The following is a 19,457-nucleotide window of genomic DNA, read 5'->3' as shown; positions in this document are numbered from 1 at the left end:
CTAGTCGGTAAGCCAAAATAAAGCTTTCCTCTCATAGCCTGCTTCTGGTCAGGTGCTTTGTGCCAGCGACGTGAAGGTAACTGCAACGCTAGTTAATGCCCAACTGGACACAGGATCAACTTTTCTTCTTGTACACAGAAGGGCATCCATACTCAGCTTCAGTAAACTGCCCAGAAAATTTGACGGGAGGGGAGTATAGAGGGGAAAGAGGAGCCACCAATCATTATACTGTTCCCTGATGCACAAAGTTAGTCAGAGGAGAAGAATGATCCCCAGGGGACAAGACTCAACTCTAATTATGTTAACCATTTTCACAAAGCGTACTGAAGAGCAAATTCAGCAATAAAATAAAATGAAAAGGAGTGCTTGTCAGAGGGAGACATCTAGAAGTAAGAGTTACTAAAGTAAAGGCAAGCGGAGTCCACCCTTGCATTGTCCAGAGCAAAGGCCATGAAGCTCACAGACTCTGAATATCCCGGTCTTGTGGATACGGTTACCTCTAAAGTCACGGGGGACCCGTGCTACGTCACAGGCCAGCCATGGTGGTACACTCCTGTCATCCCAGAACCTGGGAGGCAGACGCAGAAAGCAGAGTTTACAGCCATCCTTGGCTGCGTGGTCAGTTCAAAGACAACCTGGGCCATATGACATCCTGTCTGGAAAAGAAAAAAGCACACAAAAGAGCCCTGCAGTCATCCTAAAACTTCTCTTTCTGAAGACCCCGCAAACGCAAAACCTTCCGCCTGTGAGCTGCTTGCTACGCCCATCTCCCTTGGAGACAGCGCTATCCTGAGGAAGCCTGGGGTACACATGCCGGCCCTGGGGAATATGATTTCACTTCACAGGTCACCAATAGCAGTGCTGTTTTCTATCTCCTTAACAGCAGAGAATAATCTTACGTATCCCACATCCCTACCCAGAAAACTAGTTTTCACTGAACTTTTTTTTTTTTTTTTTTTTTTTTTTTTGGTTTTTCAAGGTAGGGTCTCACTCTGGTCCAGGCTGACCTGGAATTCACTATGGAGCCTCAGAGTGGCCTCGAACTCACAGCGATCCTCCTACCTCTGCCTCCCGAGTGCTGGGATTAAAGGCATTTGCCACCACTCCCGGCTTCACTGAACTTTTTAAAAAATTATTTATTTATTTATTTATTTGAGAGAGAGGATGATAGAAGAGAGACTGGACATGCCAGGGCTTGCAGCCACTGCAAATGAACTCCAGACACAGGCACCACCTTGTGCATCTGTCTTATGTGGGGAATCAACCCTGGGTGCTTAGGCTTCGCAGGCAAGTGCCTTAACCGCTAAGCTGTCTCTCCAGCCCTTCACTGAACTTCCTAATTAGCCTTATTTTATACATCAGGCTCTTAAACTTGCTTGTCAGCCATCCCTTAGCATGTGGATTCATTTTTCTTATGTAGCCAATGCAAGATTAGAGAGCTGACTTCCAGCCCAGCTAGTTCACATAACCTCTGCTGCCCCGCCGGATATCCTGTGAGCTACAGCCCAGAAGTCTACATTTCCTCAAGCAAGTCCCTCGAGAATTCCCTCGGGACAGTGTCGCGAGCACTCTCAAAGGTGATTGGTTGAGAGGATTCCGCCCATGAAGGTCAATAATACTCAGACGCTGGTGTACTCGCAAAGGAGTTTACTGGGATGAAAGTCACACACAAGCAAGTCCAAACTATCACAACTAATATTATAGCTAATATAATATATATCCAAATTATATTCATCACTACTAACACAATATTTCTAGTGAGTCTAAAATGTATACAACCTGATATCGCGAGACTTGGGAGTATCGCGAAACTCGGTCTCAACGCGAGACTCGGTCTGTGAGATTTCTGACGTCACAACCTGGCGACGCGGGGTCCGTGCTCCGACTTTCTCTCGGTTCGCAGTTTTCGAGTCTCAGTCGTCTCGGTCGTTCGGACAGCGTGTCGGGCAGATGAATTCGGATCAGTGATGCATCTCGCGGAGGTCTCAGTCCGGACCGCTGAGCAGCCGTTCAGTCAGTCATAGTGTCGGGAGGACTGGGACAACGGCTGCTAAGCAGCTGGGTTGTTTGTATTTTCCACTACTTATCTAGGGTTGCACACACCTTCTGGTAATCTCTTACTATGTCATTGTACTCAGCTTTTTTCTTAGATTTTTGCTTACAAAGGTTGACTTTGCAATTTTACTCTCACGCACAAAGAAAAACAAACTTATTTATCTAAACTGTCCCTGGACCATATGCTGGTCCTTACATGCTCATAACAGACAGGATGGTATTCATTTGGGGTCGTTCCGAAGGATTTGTACATTGGAGAGAAACCCAAATGTCATCAAATACAATATTGTGATTAACCAAGTTCTTGATACAAGAAACTGGGGCAAGGCTGAGGAGAGACAGATCAGCAGTATTCAGGGTCATATGACATCAGACTAAAGTAACACAAGGCACAGCTGAATAAAGACGACATTCTAAGGACTTCTTATTTTTCCCCCTGTGGATAGGTAGGTGTGTGTGGTGCAGGTGTGTGTATGCACGTTTGTACGTCTGTGGACACATGTGTATACACATGCATGTAGAGGCAAGAAACCAATGTCAGGGACTGCAGAGATGGCTCAGAGGTTAAGACACTTGGCTGCAAATCCTAAGGACACAGGTTCAGTTCTCCAGGTCCCACGTAAGCCAGATGCACAGGTGGCGCATGCGTCTGGAGTTCGTTTGTGGTGACTATAGGCCCTGGAGCACCCATTTTCTCTCTCTCTCTCTCTCTCTAATAAGTTAATAAAATAGAAAATAAATTTTAAAAAGAAATCAATGTCAGATCTTTCCTAACCTTATTATTATTATTATTATTATTTAACCTTGGTGCTCGCTAATTCAGTTAGTCGGGAAACTGCCAGCGACCCTCCTGTCTCCTCACCCATTGCGCTGTGGTGACAGGCCTATGTGGCTGTGCCCAGCTGTTAAAGTAGGTGTTCGAGATCATACTCAGGCTGTCCCAGCTCCCTCACATGGGCTTCCACAGCAAGCGGTCTTACCTGACGGGCCGTGTCTTTAAGGTCAGGGCTCGCATTAGCCCTGCTTTAGAAGCATGGTGAAACTGACACCATTTGGGTTCCCAGCCTGCAGTGTAATAGTAGGAGGACTGTTGTCTCCGGCTATTACCGGTCACATGGAAGCTACTGCCCCGAGCTCCGCAATGGTACCATTCACTGTGCATCCTCTGGAGAACCTTTGTGTCCATCCCACCGAATCTGAAAGGCTTCGTCTGCACATGGAGACATTTTATCCTAGCCTCTGATTCCCCAAGACACTATTTCTGATCTGTTAACTCACAAGAGCTTACCCTCCAGGTAAACCAGATTCTTTTGCCCCCACTATGAGAATATGCAGGTAGGCAGCAAAACCTTCTTAGAAGGTCCATAGCAAGGAAGTAGTTAAATGATAAAAATGCAAAATGTTGTGCAGCAAGCTGTGTACAATTAACTAGAATTCAAATATACACCTTGTTCCAATCCAAGCCATTTATCAGATAAAAATAGTCTGCTACAAGAATGTCATGATTAATGAGGTGAGACTCCAGCTAATTACTGTTTCCTCCAGAAGTAATTAGGTTGGCATTGCTAATCAAGATGAATGAACACTCTGACCCGCTTTTTTAAATGTAAAACTCAGAACCACTACTGCACCCATCATTTAGTTCAGGCAATGTGGTCTTTATTAGGCTTGTAGTTTGATTAAATTCTTTTGTTACACCAGGCTTTCCACACATGAACAGATGAATGCCGTGATGTTCAGAGAGTTTTTCACCCTTAATTAAAGACTGAAAAGGCTTGTTCAATTCACAGGGCAATACGTAGGACAGCTCTAATTGATAGCTTTTACGTAGAGCATAAGGGAAGGAGTCTTAGGGTTTGCCCAGCTGTGAGAGGGTCTCCTCCAACTAACTAAAATCCCACTTATTACAGCGAAGAAATTAATGTGAAATAATTTTATTAGATTTTATTAAACAGCTTTTTCATTTCATCACAGCCTCTTTTAAGGACCACGATGGTCATATTTGTGCTTGTTTATTTTTCAATGCCATTAATATAAAGAAGGTAGGAGGCAGAGTGGGTTCGGTCCCACCCAAGGTGCGGATTCCTGCCTTCGACATCAGAGCAACCAAGAAAATTTCAGACAAATGGTTACAGAGAAGAGAGAACGTGTGTGTGTGTGTGTGTGTGTGTGTGTGTGTGTGTGTGTGTGTGTGTGTGATTTGTTTTCAAGATATGATTATGTTTTGTTTTTCTTTGAGCCAAGACACTAACTGGATTAGGGACTACATTAAGAGTAGATAAACGAAACATGATCACGCATCAACCTTTTACAAGAAGTGTCTCTTCGCTCCCAAATTCCTTAGCTGGAGGCTAAAATCAGGTCTTGGCAGATTCACCACTTCTATACACTTAATAGGTTTTCATCTCCCACCCCCCTTTTACTCCTCCACTGGCCTCCCCCTGTTTTTCTATAGTCACCAAAAGACGGGGATTAGCCTCTTTGCCCTTCTCTGCCAGTTGGTTTACATTTCCACTTGCCAGGTTGGGGAATCCTATTTTTATATCTTCTACTTAATTCTATTCCCAGTCTAGAATGAGTTGTCTCCTCTTTGATTGATGTGCCCGGGCCTCCTGGGGCTTTGCTTTCCTCAGTAATTTTGTATTCAGGAGGATAAAATAATCTTAAATTTTGACACCTCACCTAGGTCTAGAAGCCGGTTTCTTTTTGTAGGGTTTCCCCTGTTGTAGAATTTCATAAACGGCTTTTAGCATTACCGACCCCCACCTGTCCCCTCTCTAAATCCTGTCTTCATCTAGAAAGACGTGTACACTGGGAACACCCAGGTCCAACCCTGCCGGCATCCTGAACTCCTCCCAAAGACCCACAGAAGTCAGCCGCTCTAGGGGCAGGAGACACAGGGAAGGAAAATGTGCCACAAAGCCACATTGTTGAAAATAAAAATTAAAAAGCCCAGACTCCCATGCCCCCAGCATCAGCAGAGGTAACTGTGTCAAGACAGCCACCGTTCATTCATTCGCAGGGCAATTGTCAGGTTGTCATTATGGGTGACACTTCATTCTCTTTCCTAATTTTCCAGTTGGGTTTTGAATTTGTCATAATTCTGTGTCGTTTGCTTTACTCCGTTATTATTCTACAGCCGGCTGCCTTCCTTCAATGTGGCTTCCCCTCGTCGTGGTGGGGAGCGTTAGATTTTGTCCTAGGATGTTGTATTAAATAGCTCCCAAGCTTTTTTAGACTTGTCTCTCGGGTTCTCTCTTTTCCTCAGTGCTGTCTGCTTAGCACGAGGATAGCTCCTGTTCTGCCTGATAAAGCCAAGCTGGTATCTTGTGCTTTCTGCCATGTGTTATTTAATTAAAACATGTAGTTCTTTCTCGGGATTCTAAAGAGTGCTGGCACCATCCTAAGTGCTGAGACTGGGGGCAGCAATCAGCCTTCATCTGGGGCGCCTGACCTTGATCTAGCCTTTTAGTGCTGAACTCTTTTTTATTTTTTCTTTTGCTATTTCAACTCTCTGGTGAGAACTAAAGATAAGCTGTTTGCATTCAGGCACACTGACATGAGCTTTTAGGATATATTCCTAAGGCTTAGTTAATTTCCTTAAAAATTAAAAAATATATATTAGAAGGAAATTTTCTTTGACAAGTTATAAAGTAGAAGATATCACCTACCCAGGCCCCACTGCTAATCTTACAGTGTGTACAGAGCAAAGCTGAAGTTAAGCATTGAGCAGAATATCTATAGGCAAAGTCGCACACAATGCGACTCCCTTTATTAGTTGTAGTTACTATTATATTTAAATGAATTCTTCAAATTCTTTTACTAACTCTACTCTTTAACCAGTTTTATATAAAGATACCCCACAATAAAAGTTAATCTAATCCTGTCCAGTCCCTTCCTTGGGCTCCCTGCTCATTGGTCTTCCCAAATTACAATCCCTGTGTATCTTGCCCAGAACTATGTCTTTGTGATTCAACTTCCTAGTTTTATTTTATTTTACTTTTTTAGAGAAAGAATTGGTGCACCAGGGCCTCAGCCATTGCAATCGAACTGCAGATGCTTGCGCCCCCTAGTGGGCATGTGCGACCTTTCACCTGCCTCACCTTTGTGCCTCTGACTTACGTGGGATCTGGAGAGTTAAACATGGGTCCTTAGGCTTTGCAGGAAAGTGCCATAACTGCTAAGCAATCCCTCCAGGCCAACTTCCTAATTTTAAAAAAGGTATTTAAAAATGGATCAATAAAAACTTAATTTTACTAAATTAATATGCCCAAAATAGCCATGTATGCTTGTAATCTCAGTACTTGGAAGGTGGAACCAGGAAGATCAGGAATTCAAAGCCAGCCTGGGCTATAATGAGGCTCTGCCTCAAATACAAATACATACACACACAAAAATAAATAAATCAAAATACATTAACAATCATAGATATTAGTGGCCGAGCTTACAACTCATGAGGCATGAACAGTAAATAAAATTATAAGGCAACAGCAATAAATTTTGAAAGAGCCTTGGTTTTTGCATTATTGCTTAAAGGATGAACTGGACAGTCAGGAGTGACTGGAAAACAGAAGAAAAAGCTTTGAACAACACAAATTCCATGGCCAGGACATGAACCCAGCCAAAAATAGGGTTCCTACAGTGAGAAAGGGCACCTGTCCAAGGAGAGGTAAATTTCCATCTCTATTTTGCAACTGTCAGTTCTGGGGCTACAAGCTAGGGCAGCAATGTCCCAGTGTGGAAGTCTGGAATCCAGTGGACCATTGACACTTAGAAGCTTCTTCACATCCGTGAGCAGAAAACCAGCAGGTCTTGTCACCTGGCAAGATTCAAGAACAGGTCCCAGAATATCAGGAAGAGGCTGTGGAACAAAACCAAAGAAACCAACGTTCACCCAGGGCCAGCACTGGCCCACACAGGAGGAGAAAAACTGTGGCTCGAAAAGGCAGCCCAGAGGCCGACTGAGCTGAGTTACTGCTCAGTCATTAAATAGGCATCCACAACAATTACTACAGAAACACAAATCCCTGCCATGGGGTATATGCAGATGAGCAGAAACATCACTAGAAGTCACTGGCCTGGAAAAGTATGGAACAGAAGAACAGGAGTCCTCAGACTATTCCGAGCTGTGGAAGGATCGGCATCAGGAAAAGTCTTCTGAGAGGAACTTAGGTGAGAGCTGGCGCCCAGTCCACCTGAGCCATACCTCACCTGTCACAAAGGAGCATCTAGGAGCCATGCATCAAGTGTCCGAGGCAAGAGCCTCTATGACCACACCCACTACAGCCACAAAGGAGCGGGGACAAAGGAGTCAAGAAAATATACGATAGCTCATAGCAGTTAGGTCCACAGATGTGATTCTAAACAAGTGTGGGGACACTTTGATCCAAGGGAACTTGAGTGAAGTGAGAGAAATACTGGTAAGCAGTGCAGAAACCAAGATTAGGATGGACCATGGATCACTCAATCATCCCACCAAATAATAAGCCTTGTCAAATTGCCACATAGTCAAGTGCCTTTGGAAAACTTGGTATATTGTTTCCATTCACAGAGAATCATAAATCATATCATATATGCTTGATTCAATGTGTTTTACTAAACATTATTTATATGTTTATCTTGTATAAAATATTCATAATTACTTATACTTACAGAAGTATATTAATTAAACACACACACACACAACCCTGGAATTGTCCAAATTCATTTAACCACAGAATTCAGTTTTTGAATAATAACTGCTAGCATTTCTTGAAATCAGTGTCTACACATCTTATTTCATGTTCTAGAGTAGGTGTTGACAAACTTTTCCTGTAAAAGACCTGTCAATCTGTTTGGATTGACAGGGGAGAAAAAAAAAATCCACAAACTTGGTATCTTACAAACATGTCTTGTTCACGGCTTAGGAGACTAAGGAAAATCAAGATGAAGCTACGGAGGGCTCACTTGTTCATAAGCAGATCCTCCCTTGCTTTCTCGGTGGGCCTCTTTGTAAGGACACTAATCCCATTTGTGGGGAGAACTCAACCCCCCTGAGCTATGCACCTCCCAAAGCTACCCCCTCCTAAAATCAACACCTTGGAAATTAAGATTTCGGTATATGAATTTTGGAAGGACACAAACATTGAAACTCTAACAAGACCAGGTAGGAAATGCTTTAAACTTTGTGGACTGTACAATTTTATCATAACTAATACACGCTATTATAGTAAAACAAAAGCGGCATGGAGAGATTGTTTAGCCATTAAGGCACTTGCCTGTGAAGCCTAAAGACCCATGTTTGACTCTCCAGATCCCACATCAGCCAGACGCACAAATGTGAGGCAAGAGCAAGGTTGCACATGCCCACTAGGTGGCACAAGCATCCAGAGTTTGATTGCAATGGTGGAGGCCCTGGCACACCAATTCTCTCATTCTCTCTCTTGCCCACTCTCTCTAATAATAAATCAAAACAATAAATTAATTAATAACACAAAAGCAGCCATAAAATACAAAAATGAGGGGCTGGGGATATAGCTCAGTTGATGAGAATGCTCACGTAGCATGCACTAAGCGCTGAGTACCACCTCAGCACTGCTTGAGCTAAGCAGGGTGGCACGCACCTCTCACCCCAGCATTTGAGAGGTGTAAGCAGGAAGATCAGGCTGGCTTTAGATAACAATAATAATTTAGATAACAGTTACTTTCTCATTGCTGTGAATAAACACCTGATTGGTAGCAACTCAGAGAAGGAGAGGTTTGTTTAAGCTGGTGTTTCAAGGAGCTGCAGTCCACCATGGTGGGGAAGACAAGCCACACTCATAGCCACATCGTCCAGAGACGGAGCCGTCCATCCACTGCAAGGTTACAGAGAGGAACGGCAAGTCAGCCTACTCCGGGATTATATATCATTCAAGTTACCCAGAGAGGAGGCCCTGAAAAGTAGTGTTCAAAGGCTGCAGAAAAAAGAAAAAAAAAAAAAGGCAAAGAGATGATGCCAAGCAAAAAAAAACAATTTCCTACACATGAAGAGCCCTGGTGTTCCCATCACTTTATGCCATGATCTCAATTCCGCCCTTGCCACACCCCTCAGCCTTGTTTCTGGTAGTGAGTAGAATGAGTGAGGTAGACTTGAGGTCGCTGAGAGCATAAATACGTGAAATTAAAGAAAGCAGAGAGTCAGGGTAAAAGCAGGGCAAACCATCTTTTTATACTTTTCACTCTGTGACGGCTAACGCCCATCGTCAGCCTGGTTCCATTTAGAATGCTCATCATGGAAGCATACTTCCTTATGGGCGTGTCTGTGAACGTCTTTTCAGAAAGGTTTAACTGAGGAGGGAATGCCCACTTTGACTGTGGGTGGCATTATTGCATGAGCTGGGGACTCAGTCTAGACGAAAAGGGGCAAGCAGGCCGGAGAGATGGCTTAGCTGTTAAGGCATTTGCGGGCAAAGCCAAAGGATCCCAGTTCGACTCTCCAGGACCCATGTAAGCCAGATGCACAGAGGGGTGCATGCATCTGGAATTCATTTGCAGTGACTGGAGGCCCTAGCATGCCCATTCTCTTTCTTCCCCCACCCTCTCTCTCTCTCTCTCTCTCAAATAAATAAATAAATTTTTTAAAGGGGTGGGGTAAGCAGGCCAGAGAGATGGCTTAGCAGTTGAGGCACTTGCCTGCAAAGACTAAGGTCCCATGTTCCACTCTCCAGATACCACATAAGCCAGATGCACACAGGTGAGGCAGGTGCAAGGTTGCCCATGCCCTCTAGGTGGCGCAAGCGTCTGGAGTTCCATTTCAGAGGCTGAGGCCCTGGTGTGCCAATTCTCTCTCTCTCTCTCTCTCTCTCTCTCTCTCTCTCTCTCTCTCTCTCTCTCTCTCTCTCTCTCTCTCTCTTTCTCTATCTATCTATCCATCTGCATGTATGTATGTATGTATGTATGTATGTATGTATGTATGTATGTATATATAATCAAATTAATATAATGATTATAAAACTAGCTCTTTATTTGTTTTAGTATTCTGCCATATAAAATGTTGCTTTTGTCCATTTATGGTCTTCAGTTCTTTCTGTGATATTGAAGTTATTTCTAGGGGCTGGAGAGGTTGCTTAGTGGTTAAAGGCACTTACTTGCAAAGCCTCATGGCCTGAGTTCAATACTTCAGTACCCCTGTAAAGCCAAATCCACAAAGTAGCACAATGTGTCTGGAGTACATTTGCAGTGGCAAGAGGCCCTGGCATGCCCATCCATTCATTCTTTCTCTCTTGTCTCAAATAAATATGTAAAAAGAAATAATAAATTTATTGTTAGTTCATATTCACCTGAAAAGATTTTAATAACTTTTTTAAATCTGTGTTTTATAGACAATATATCATCGGATTTTTAATACAATCTGAGATATTCCTAGTCAATATTTTTATATTTTTTTCCCTTCGTTTTCTAGATTTTATGTAAGATATCAAAGTTTCTCCTGATAAGGAAAATGTGTGTTTTCTCAGCTGGTGTTTTCCTCACATTTCTTAAGGCCCATATTTCCTGATTAGGTAGCTTTCATCAGTCCATGAAGTTCTTAAGAACATCATCTTATGTAAAAGGAAAAAAAAAAAATTATCACGCTCCACTGGTTTTTTAATCTGTTTGGGCGCCATGACAGATTTCGTGACTAACAAACAACAAACATGCACTTCAGAGTGCTAAATGCTGTGGTGAGACCCAGGTTCCAGCAGAACTTCTAAGCAGCTACTTCTGGGTCTTCACGCAGCAGGAAGGCCATGAGCTAGGGACCAGCCTTTTGTGGCAAGGCCACTAATCCCATTCTTGAGGGTTCTGTCCTCTTGAACTTGTAACCTCCAAAAGGCTCCACCTGCAACTAATATAACGACTGGGATTAGCTCTGACCCGCTCAATTTCAGAGAGAAGCAAACATTCACACCGTGATACCCTTCCCCTGATTGCTGTACCCTGCCTTCCACCCTAGGCCATGTCGGATGCCCTACCCTGCATCCATTCTTCACTGTGTTGGATACTGTGCTCTGCCTCCCTTTCTTGGGCCATGTAGAAATATCCCAGTCTCTGCTTCTGAGTTACCACATACTTCTGATCTTTAGAGACAGACCTTTTTGTTTGGATGTTCATAAGCTTTCCTGAGTTACTTACAGCCCGTATTTCATGTTACTCGAAGACGTGTAAGTTCTTCCTCCTCTTCACAAAGCACATCTTCCCCATTAGTTTGTAAATATAGTCTTCACGTGTCACAGCCTCTGTATCTGCATCACCAAAAATATTCTTTGGGGTGGAAGAGATGGCTTAGTAGTAATCAAGGCATTTGCCTGCAAAACCAAAGGACCCAGGTTCAATTCCCCAGGACCCACACAAGCCAGATGCACAAGGTGGCAAGGTGGCACATGCTTTTGAACTTTGTCTGCAATGGATGAAAGCCCTGGCATGCCCATTCTCTCTCTCTCTCTCTCTCTCTCTCTCTCTCTCACACACACACACACACACACACACACACACACACACACACAAATGAATAGACTTTGCAATTAGGAAAATTGGAATTGAGGTGTGAATTCTACCGCATTGGCTTTAGCAAGTGGATGAGCATCCAAAGCTCCTTTGCCTGACTTGTAGTAAAATAATGCCGGTGTGTGGCATGCAGCACTGTCAGGCAACTAAGGTGTGTGTGCAAAGTAACCAGAAGGTCTCAAGGGCTTCGCACGCGGGAGCTGCTTCAAGACAACAGAACAGTGATAAAATGCATGCACTGCAGCCTGACGTTACCCTCCTTTAGCACAGTGACTTCCTGGCAGCCAGTGTCCTTAGTGGGAAGGTCTATAAATTTTCATTTATTTACTTTAGTTTATGTGTGTGTGTAGTGTGTATGCATGTGTGTGAGTGCACACATGCCATGGCACACGTGTAGAGACCAGAGGTCAGTCTTCTCCTTCCGTCTTGTTTTTTAATTAATTAATTTGAGTGAAAGAGGCAAAGAGAGAATGGAAAGCTTATACGTCCTTTCCTACTGGAAAATATCTACTTCTGACACCATCTTTTTTTTTTTTTTAACCCTGGAATGAGTCCTCCAAGGCAATGTAATTTTTCTTTGCTTTCTGTCTTGCTTTTCTTCTGGTTTTATAATTTTATTTTTTGCTTCCTGGTTTTTAGTCATCTGATTTTTTTCTGTCTCTATTTTGTCAAATAAATTGTTACCAGGTACATCCCCCTCAACACTCAGCCATAGGTAGAAAAGCATCACTGATCCAAACATGGATTTCACCTTTTGATTGACATCTTTGGTAAAAATCTGTCAATGTAACATGGGCCTGTGCTCTTCAGGTAACAGAACAACAGGTCATATAGTATGTTTGCCTGGGACTAGAGAGATGGCTTAGTGGTTAAGGTGTTTGCTTGTAAAGCCAGAGGACTTCAGTTCAATTCCCCAGGATCCATATAAGCCAAATGCACAAGGTGGCACATGCATCTGGAATTCATTTGCAATGGCTAGAGGCCCTGGCATGCCCATACTTTCTCTCTCCTCCCCCTGTCATATCTCGCTCTTTCTTTCTCTTTCTCTCTCTGTCTCTGTCTCTCTCTCTCTCTCTCTCTCACACACACACACACACACACATATAAATTTAAAATAGAATATTTGACTGCAGTTGGTTGCTTTATATATTTGTAAGCACAGCCCAGTTAGGAAAAGCTTTACAACCTCTAGAAAGAAGAAACATTTTTTGTTTGTTTGTTTGTTTTTGACAATTTCATACATCTATACAGTTTTTGGTGGGTTTTCATGGTAGGGTCTTGCTCTAGCCCAGGCTGACCTGGAATTCACTATGTAGTCTCAGGGTGGCCTTGAACTCAAGGCAATCCTTCTACTTCTGCTTCCCCAGTGCGGGGATTAAAGGCGTGTGCCACCATGCTCTGCTTACAATGCACTTTGACACCCCCATTTATCCTCTGTGTCTGCCTTTCCCTTCTAAACTTTTGCCTTCCCACTAAACTTTTTTTCTTCCCATTAATTCCTTAGCCTACTTCTATGTCTTATTTCCTTTCTCTCTCTCTTTCTTTCTCTCTCTCTTTCTTTCTTCCTTCTTTCCTTCCTTTCCTTCCTTCCTTCTTTCTTTCTTTCTTTCTTTCTTTCTTTCCTTCCTTCCTTCTTTCTTTCTTTCTCTCTCTCTCTCTCTCTTCCTTCCTTCCCTTCCCTTCCTTCCTTCCTTCCTTCCTTCCTTCCTTCCTTCCTTCCTTCCTTTCTTTCTTTCTCTCTCTCTCTCTTCCTTTCTTTCTTTTTCTCTCTCTCTCTTCCTTCCTTCCTTCCTTCCTTCCTTCCTTCCTTCCTTCCTTCCTTCCTTTCTTTCTTTCTTTCTTCCTTTCTTTCTGGCCTATTGATTTTAGTGAGGAGCGCTTCATAATCATGAGGTCACTTACTGGAGAGTGGGCGGTCCTCCACTGACTTCACCACGCGAGGGCGTGACTTCCCCTCTGCCAGCAATCCTTCACGTCCGCTATTTACTCGGGGAGGCGTGGGGTATCGGGGACCCTCCCTCATCTACGATGAGACACTGACAGGCTTCATCATGGACAGGAGACCCCATCTGCTGTGAGCCCACAAGTGTGGCAGATTTGTTGTACCCTGACAACAGCCTTCCACAGCCCACCTCTCACCCTCCCGCTCTTTTTTTTTTAAATTTTTTATTTATTTATTTGAGAACGACAGACACAGAGAGAAAGACAGATAGAGAGAGAGAGAGAGAATGGGCGCGCCAGGGCTTCCAGCCTCTGCAAACGAACTCCAGACGCGTGCGCCCCCTTGTGCATCTGGCTAACATGCGTCCTGGGGAATCGAGCCTCGAACCGGGGTCCTTAGGCTTCACAGGCAAGTGCTTAACCGCTAAGCCATCTCTCCAGCCCACCTCCTCTCCTGCAAGTGTCCCTTAGCTTTGGCCCGTGTGGCTTAGATGTCACTTTCGGGGCTGAGCACAAGCTAGTCATTTATTCTTGGTAACTCTGTCATCTGTGGAGTAGTCCTGATCTTTGGGAACAAACACGGATACTCAGAAGGCACTTGGACATGGCCCGTTGGTCATAACCATAGTAATAGATTGGTCCCTACAGCCTAGGTCCCAAGGCACAGGTTTTTGGCCAGAGTGACAGCACCAGCGATGATTCCACTTCTGTAGAGCGGGTCCCAAATCCAGTCCGAGAGCAACTGGTCAGCCCCATAAGTCGGCTGCCACTGTTGTACCAGTTGACACGTCTTGCCTTGCAGATCACGTGTGACGTACACAGGGTCCACAGCTGGATCTGTGATGACTCCCACGGCGGTTCGCCCAGCCCCCTTCATGGCATGAGGAAAGCAAGCCAACAGGGGAGAAGTCCCACTCCAGCTTGGTTTCTTCACCTCATGTAACTACGGCATGAGGTGCCTTCAGCAACAGGGACTCAGTGCCTAGGTTTTGTGGGTGACCAACAGCGACAGCAAGTGCCAATATTGTTTTAGGGGTCTCTTGGCACCCCCTCACCAGCCACACATTGGAAGGTTAGCTCGCCTCTGGAACTGGGATCTTCAGCGGATACCCTGTAGCTTTTGGAAGCGGCTCGATCAACCCAAGTAGGAGACTTTTATTTAAACAGCTTCTTTCTTTTAGTTTATACTTTAAGGTGTCTCGTCAAGTTGTAGGCTTCCATATGGCTTATTCACATGTCCTTAGTTTCGATTCATCTGCCCACCATCCTCTCCCTTCCCTCCTCCCCCATTCCTATCCCGGCTTAAACCTTTCCTTCCCAGACCGATCCTCCTCTGTCTTCGACGCCCCACGCAGTCCACGACCCTGCTTCATGTCCCCCCCCCCCCCCCCCCCGCATGGCCCTTTTCCAGCTTCCCGGCCTCTGCAGACACTCTTTCTGCCTCGTACGGCACTAATCAAGAGATTCAAAGCTAAAAATCTGTATATGCAAGAGAATGTGTGTAATTTGTAAAACCTCTTGACTTCTGGACTGGTAGGATTTTTTGTTCGTTTGTTTTTGTTTTTGTGATTTTGACTGCTTTGGACCTATGTCTGGGGGCATAGAATTGGCCGCCCGTGATCTAAGTGTGTCTGTGTCAGTAACTGGAGCAAGCATTTTCCTTTCTCTGTGTGTACATGAAGCATTTTCGACCACTGAAGGCTGTCAGCATATTAACTTACAAAGAAAGCCTTAAAGAGGCCCTGTTCGGTTCTGCTCGAATTATGGAGACCAAGAATGGCTTACATAAATGTAATGTTGAATATTAAGTATTATTTAATAGTTAAATCCTCCTGAGTTCAGAGATAGAGAGAATAGGCACAGCGGGGCCTTTGGCTGCTGTGAACTAACTCCAGACACGAACATACGCGCAACATGGTGCACTTGCATCGCTGCGTATCTGGCTTATGTGGGACCTGGAGATTCGAACATGAGTTCTTGGGCTCCACAGGCAAGCACCTTAACCACTAACCCATCTCTCCAGTCCGCTCCTGAATTCTTTTTTTTTTTTTAATTTTTTATTTATTTATTTGAGAGCGACAGACACAGAGAGAAAGACAGATAGAGGGGGAGAGAGAGAATGGGCACACCAGGGCTTCCAGCCACTGCAAACGAACTCCAGATGCGTGCGCCCCCTTGTGCATCTGGCTAACGTGGGTCCTGGGGAACCGAGCCTCGAACCGGGGTCCTTAGGCTTCACAGGCAAGCGCTTAACCGCTAAGCCATCTCTCCAGCCCTACTCCTGAATTCTTAATGAAGAACCTGAAGCTCAACCAGGACTTGGTGCCACACACCTTTAATCCCAGCACTTGGAAGGCAGAGGCTGACCTGAGGCGACAGTGAATTCCAGGTCAGCCTGGGTTAGAGGGAGACCCTACCTCAAAAACACCAAAAGAATAAAATATATATGAAAAGAGAGCAATACCTACACAAGACCCTCATAATAGGAGAAAAATATGATGACATAAAATCAAAATGGAAAGTGGAAGGGCTACAACAGCAAGCAGAGCTGTGACGGGGAAAGTGAGGGAGGGGAAGGGAAGGGAGAGGAAGGAAAAACCATCACCATGGCTTGTTGTCTGTAAGTATAGAACTTGTCAATAAGTATATATAATAAGTATATATATATATATATGTATATATATATATATATATATATATATATATATATGTTTTAAAAACCTTTAAAGAAATCTTCCACAGAAACTCAGGATCATTTTTATATAAGAATAAAAGTTCATTTAATAAAGTAAAAGTGAATGGAATCAAACAAATCAAAATCAGGTTTTATAATTTTGCTTTAAAGCCATTTTGTGTCTTTTCCCTAAATTTGTTTTTCAGTTTAGAAAATCATATTGTCATACTTTCATATGTATTTTTGTGCAGGTGTGTGTAGTGTGTGTGTACAGAGTGTGGATAAGTGTGTTCCGACTCACACGCTGCACAGACGCATGCAGAAGTCAGAAGACAACGTCAAGGGACCTCTCTCTCTCGCACACTATTCCCTGAGATGGAATCTCACTGAGCCTGCAGCTGCTGATTTTGGTTGTCGTTGGTATTGTTTTCAGTTAGACTGACCAGTGAGCACCAGTGACTTTCTCTCCCCCTCAACACAAGGGTTGCAGCTAAGCATGGCCACGTTCAGATGTTAACATGGGTGCTGAGGACCCATCTGAGACCCTCATGCTTGTACAGCAAGCGCTCTTACCCATCAAGCCATCGCCTCAGCCCCCAAAGCATATTTTTCAACATTTTTTTTGTTTTTTATTTTTATTTATTTATGTGAAAGTGACAGACACAGAGAGAAAGAGGCAGATAGAGAATGAGAATGGGTGCGCCAGGGCCTCCAGCCACTGCAAACGAACTCCAGACGTGTGCATCCCCTTGTACATCTGGCTTATGTGGATCCTGGGGAATCAAACCTAGATCCTTTGGCTTTGCAGGCAAATGCCTTAAATGCTAAGCCATCTCTCCAACCGTCTCTTTTTTTACTTTTAGATACAAAACATATTGGGTTAGTTAACATAATTCTTAGAAAATACATAATTTCTTTTTTTAATTTGTTTTATGTTTGTTTGTTTTTCAAAGGTAGGATCTTGCTCTAACCCAAGCAGACCCAGAATTCACTAAGAAGTCTCAAGCCAGTGTTGCAGTCAAGTTCACATTGCTGGCAGAAATCACCCAACCGAGAGCAGCTTGCAGAAAAAGTAATGGTTTATTTTGGTTTACAGACTCAAGGGGAAGCTCCACAATGGCAAGGAAAACAATGACATGAGCAGAGGGGGGACAACAGGAACAGGAGAGTGTGCCAAACACTAGCAAGGGAGAGCTGGCCATAGCACCCACAAGCCCACCCCCAACAATACACTGCCTCCAGGGGGCATTAGTTCCCAAATCTCCATCAGCTGGGAACCTAGCATTCAGAACACCTAAGTTTATGGGGGACACCTGAATCCATCACCACCACTCTCCTTGAACTCACTGAAATCCTCTTACCTCAGTGTCCCAAGTGATTAAATGTATGTACCATCATGCCCAGCTGAAAGTACATAATTTCTAAGTAAGTATAATTTCACTGTATGTACTCTTTTTTTTTAATTTTTATTTATTCATTTGAGAGCAACAGACAGAGAAAGAGGCAGACAGAGAGAGAATGGGCGCTCCAGGGCCTCCAGCCACTGCACATGAACTCCAGACACGTGTGCCCCCTTGTGCATCTGGCTAACGTGGGTGCTGGGGAATACAGCCTCGAACCAGGGTCCTTAGGCTTCCCAGGCAAGCGCTTAACCGCTAAGCCATCTCTCTAGCCCATACTCTTTTTTGTTGTTGTTTGAGATGGGGGGTCTCACTATATTTCCCAGGTTGATCTTGAACTCATGCACTCAAATGATCAGCCTACTTCAGTTTCCCACATGCCCGAACTGCTCTTTCATGTGCGCTGCCTCACGCCTCATTGTAGGCTCTTATTTCTTTTCCTCATACATCATAGAGAAGCTCTGAGCTCTGTTAAATGTATTACTTTGTGTTACTTTAAGAGGATAAAAGGACATGCGGCCACAGAGTTTGCATATGCTCAATTTCATAATCCTAAACATTCTCTTGCGTGACAGACAGTTCACAATTAGTTGCCCACCGCCAAATGCTCCCTGATTAATAGAAGGTAGTTACTTTGGACAAATGAAGAGTTTTCCAAGCTGTACCAGAAAAATATGACAGACAAGTCGAAATATGTATGCAAGAAGATGAGATATTTGTAAGTCGTGTTTCCCCCCCCCCCCCGAGAAAAATGAAGAGAGGTTTTGTTTTAGAAATACGGTCTTGCTTCCTAATTTGGAGGGAATAATGAAAGAGAAAGTGAATGGCTATAGAAAGTTATACATGGTTGCAGAAAATAATGCTATTTAAACATATCTTGAATACCTGCGAATAATGCATTGAGGAAGAAAGAAACGTCGTATGTGAGTGCGTTCACATGAACGTGAAACCTAAGAAGAAAATCTGCAGTGCATGCTGAATTGAAGGCCTTCATTTGAAACAGCAGGCTTCAATGGAAGGCTGAGAAATGTCCGTCCCTCTGTTGGAATGAAAAGTTGTTTTCTTTTCATATGTGTGTGTAGTATGCATACATGCACATGTGTGTGGATGGTGCACATGTGTGTGGACGGTGCACATGTGTGTGGACGGTAGCAGTTGAAGCCTGAGTCTTCTCCAGTCATTGCCCATGGACTATTTGAGCTGGGGTCTCTTGCTGAACCCAGAGCTCACAACGCTGGGATGACAGGCCTGGTCACCTCACCCAGCACTTTACACAAGTTCTGAGATCATGAACTCAGTTCTTCACACGTGTGGTGAGTCCTCTACCCACTGAGCATCTTTCCAGCCAAAATTGTGTTTTTGTCGTATTTCATTTTTGTTTGTTTGCTTTTTTAGTTTTTTGAGATAGGGTCTCACTCTAGCCCAGGCTGACCTGGTATTCACTATGGAGTCTCAGGTTGGCCTCAAACTCATGGCAATCCTCCTACCTCGGCCTCCCGAGTGCTGGGATGAAAGGTGTGTGCCACCACGCCTGACCCCAAATTGTTTTTTAGAGGATTGTGTGATGTTTATTCCTCTTGGCAAAACTTGATAACATCCTGAAGTAAAGAATGATTGGCCAGGGAACTGGAGAAATTGCTTAGTGGTTAAGGCACTATCCTGTGAAGCCTAAGGACCCAGGTTCAATTCCACTGCACCCACATAAGCCAAATGCTCATGGTGGCACATGTGTCTGGAGTTTGTTTGCAGTGGCTAGAAGCCACTGTCTCTCTCACCCAGTCTCTCTCTCTCTTTGTCTCCCTGTCTCTTTCTCTTTCTCTCAAATAAATAAATAAAAATAAAATATTTTTTTAAAAAATGCTTGGCCAGGCACTTAGGGA

This window comes from Jaculus jaculus, chromosome 22, assembly GCF_020740685.1.
Source record: "Jaculus jaculus isolate mJacJac1 chromosome 22, mJacJac1.mat.Y.cur, whole genome shotgun sequence".
Classification (NCBI taxonomy): domain Eukaryota; kingdom Metazoa; phylum Chordata; class Mammalia; order Rodentia; family Dipodidae; genus Jaculus; species Jaculus jaculus.
The sequence above is the reverse complement of the archived record's forward strand: the minus strand, read 5'-3'. Positions refer to the sequence as shown.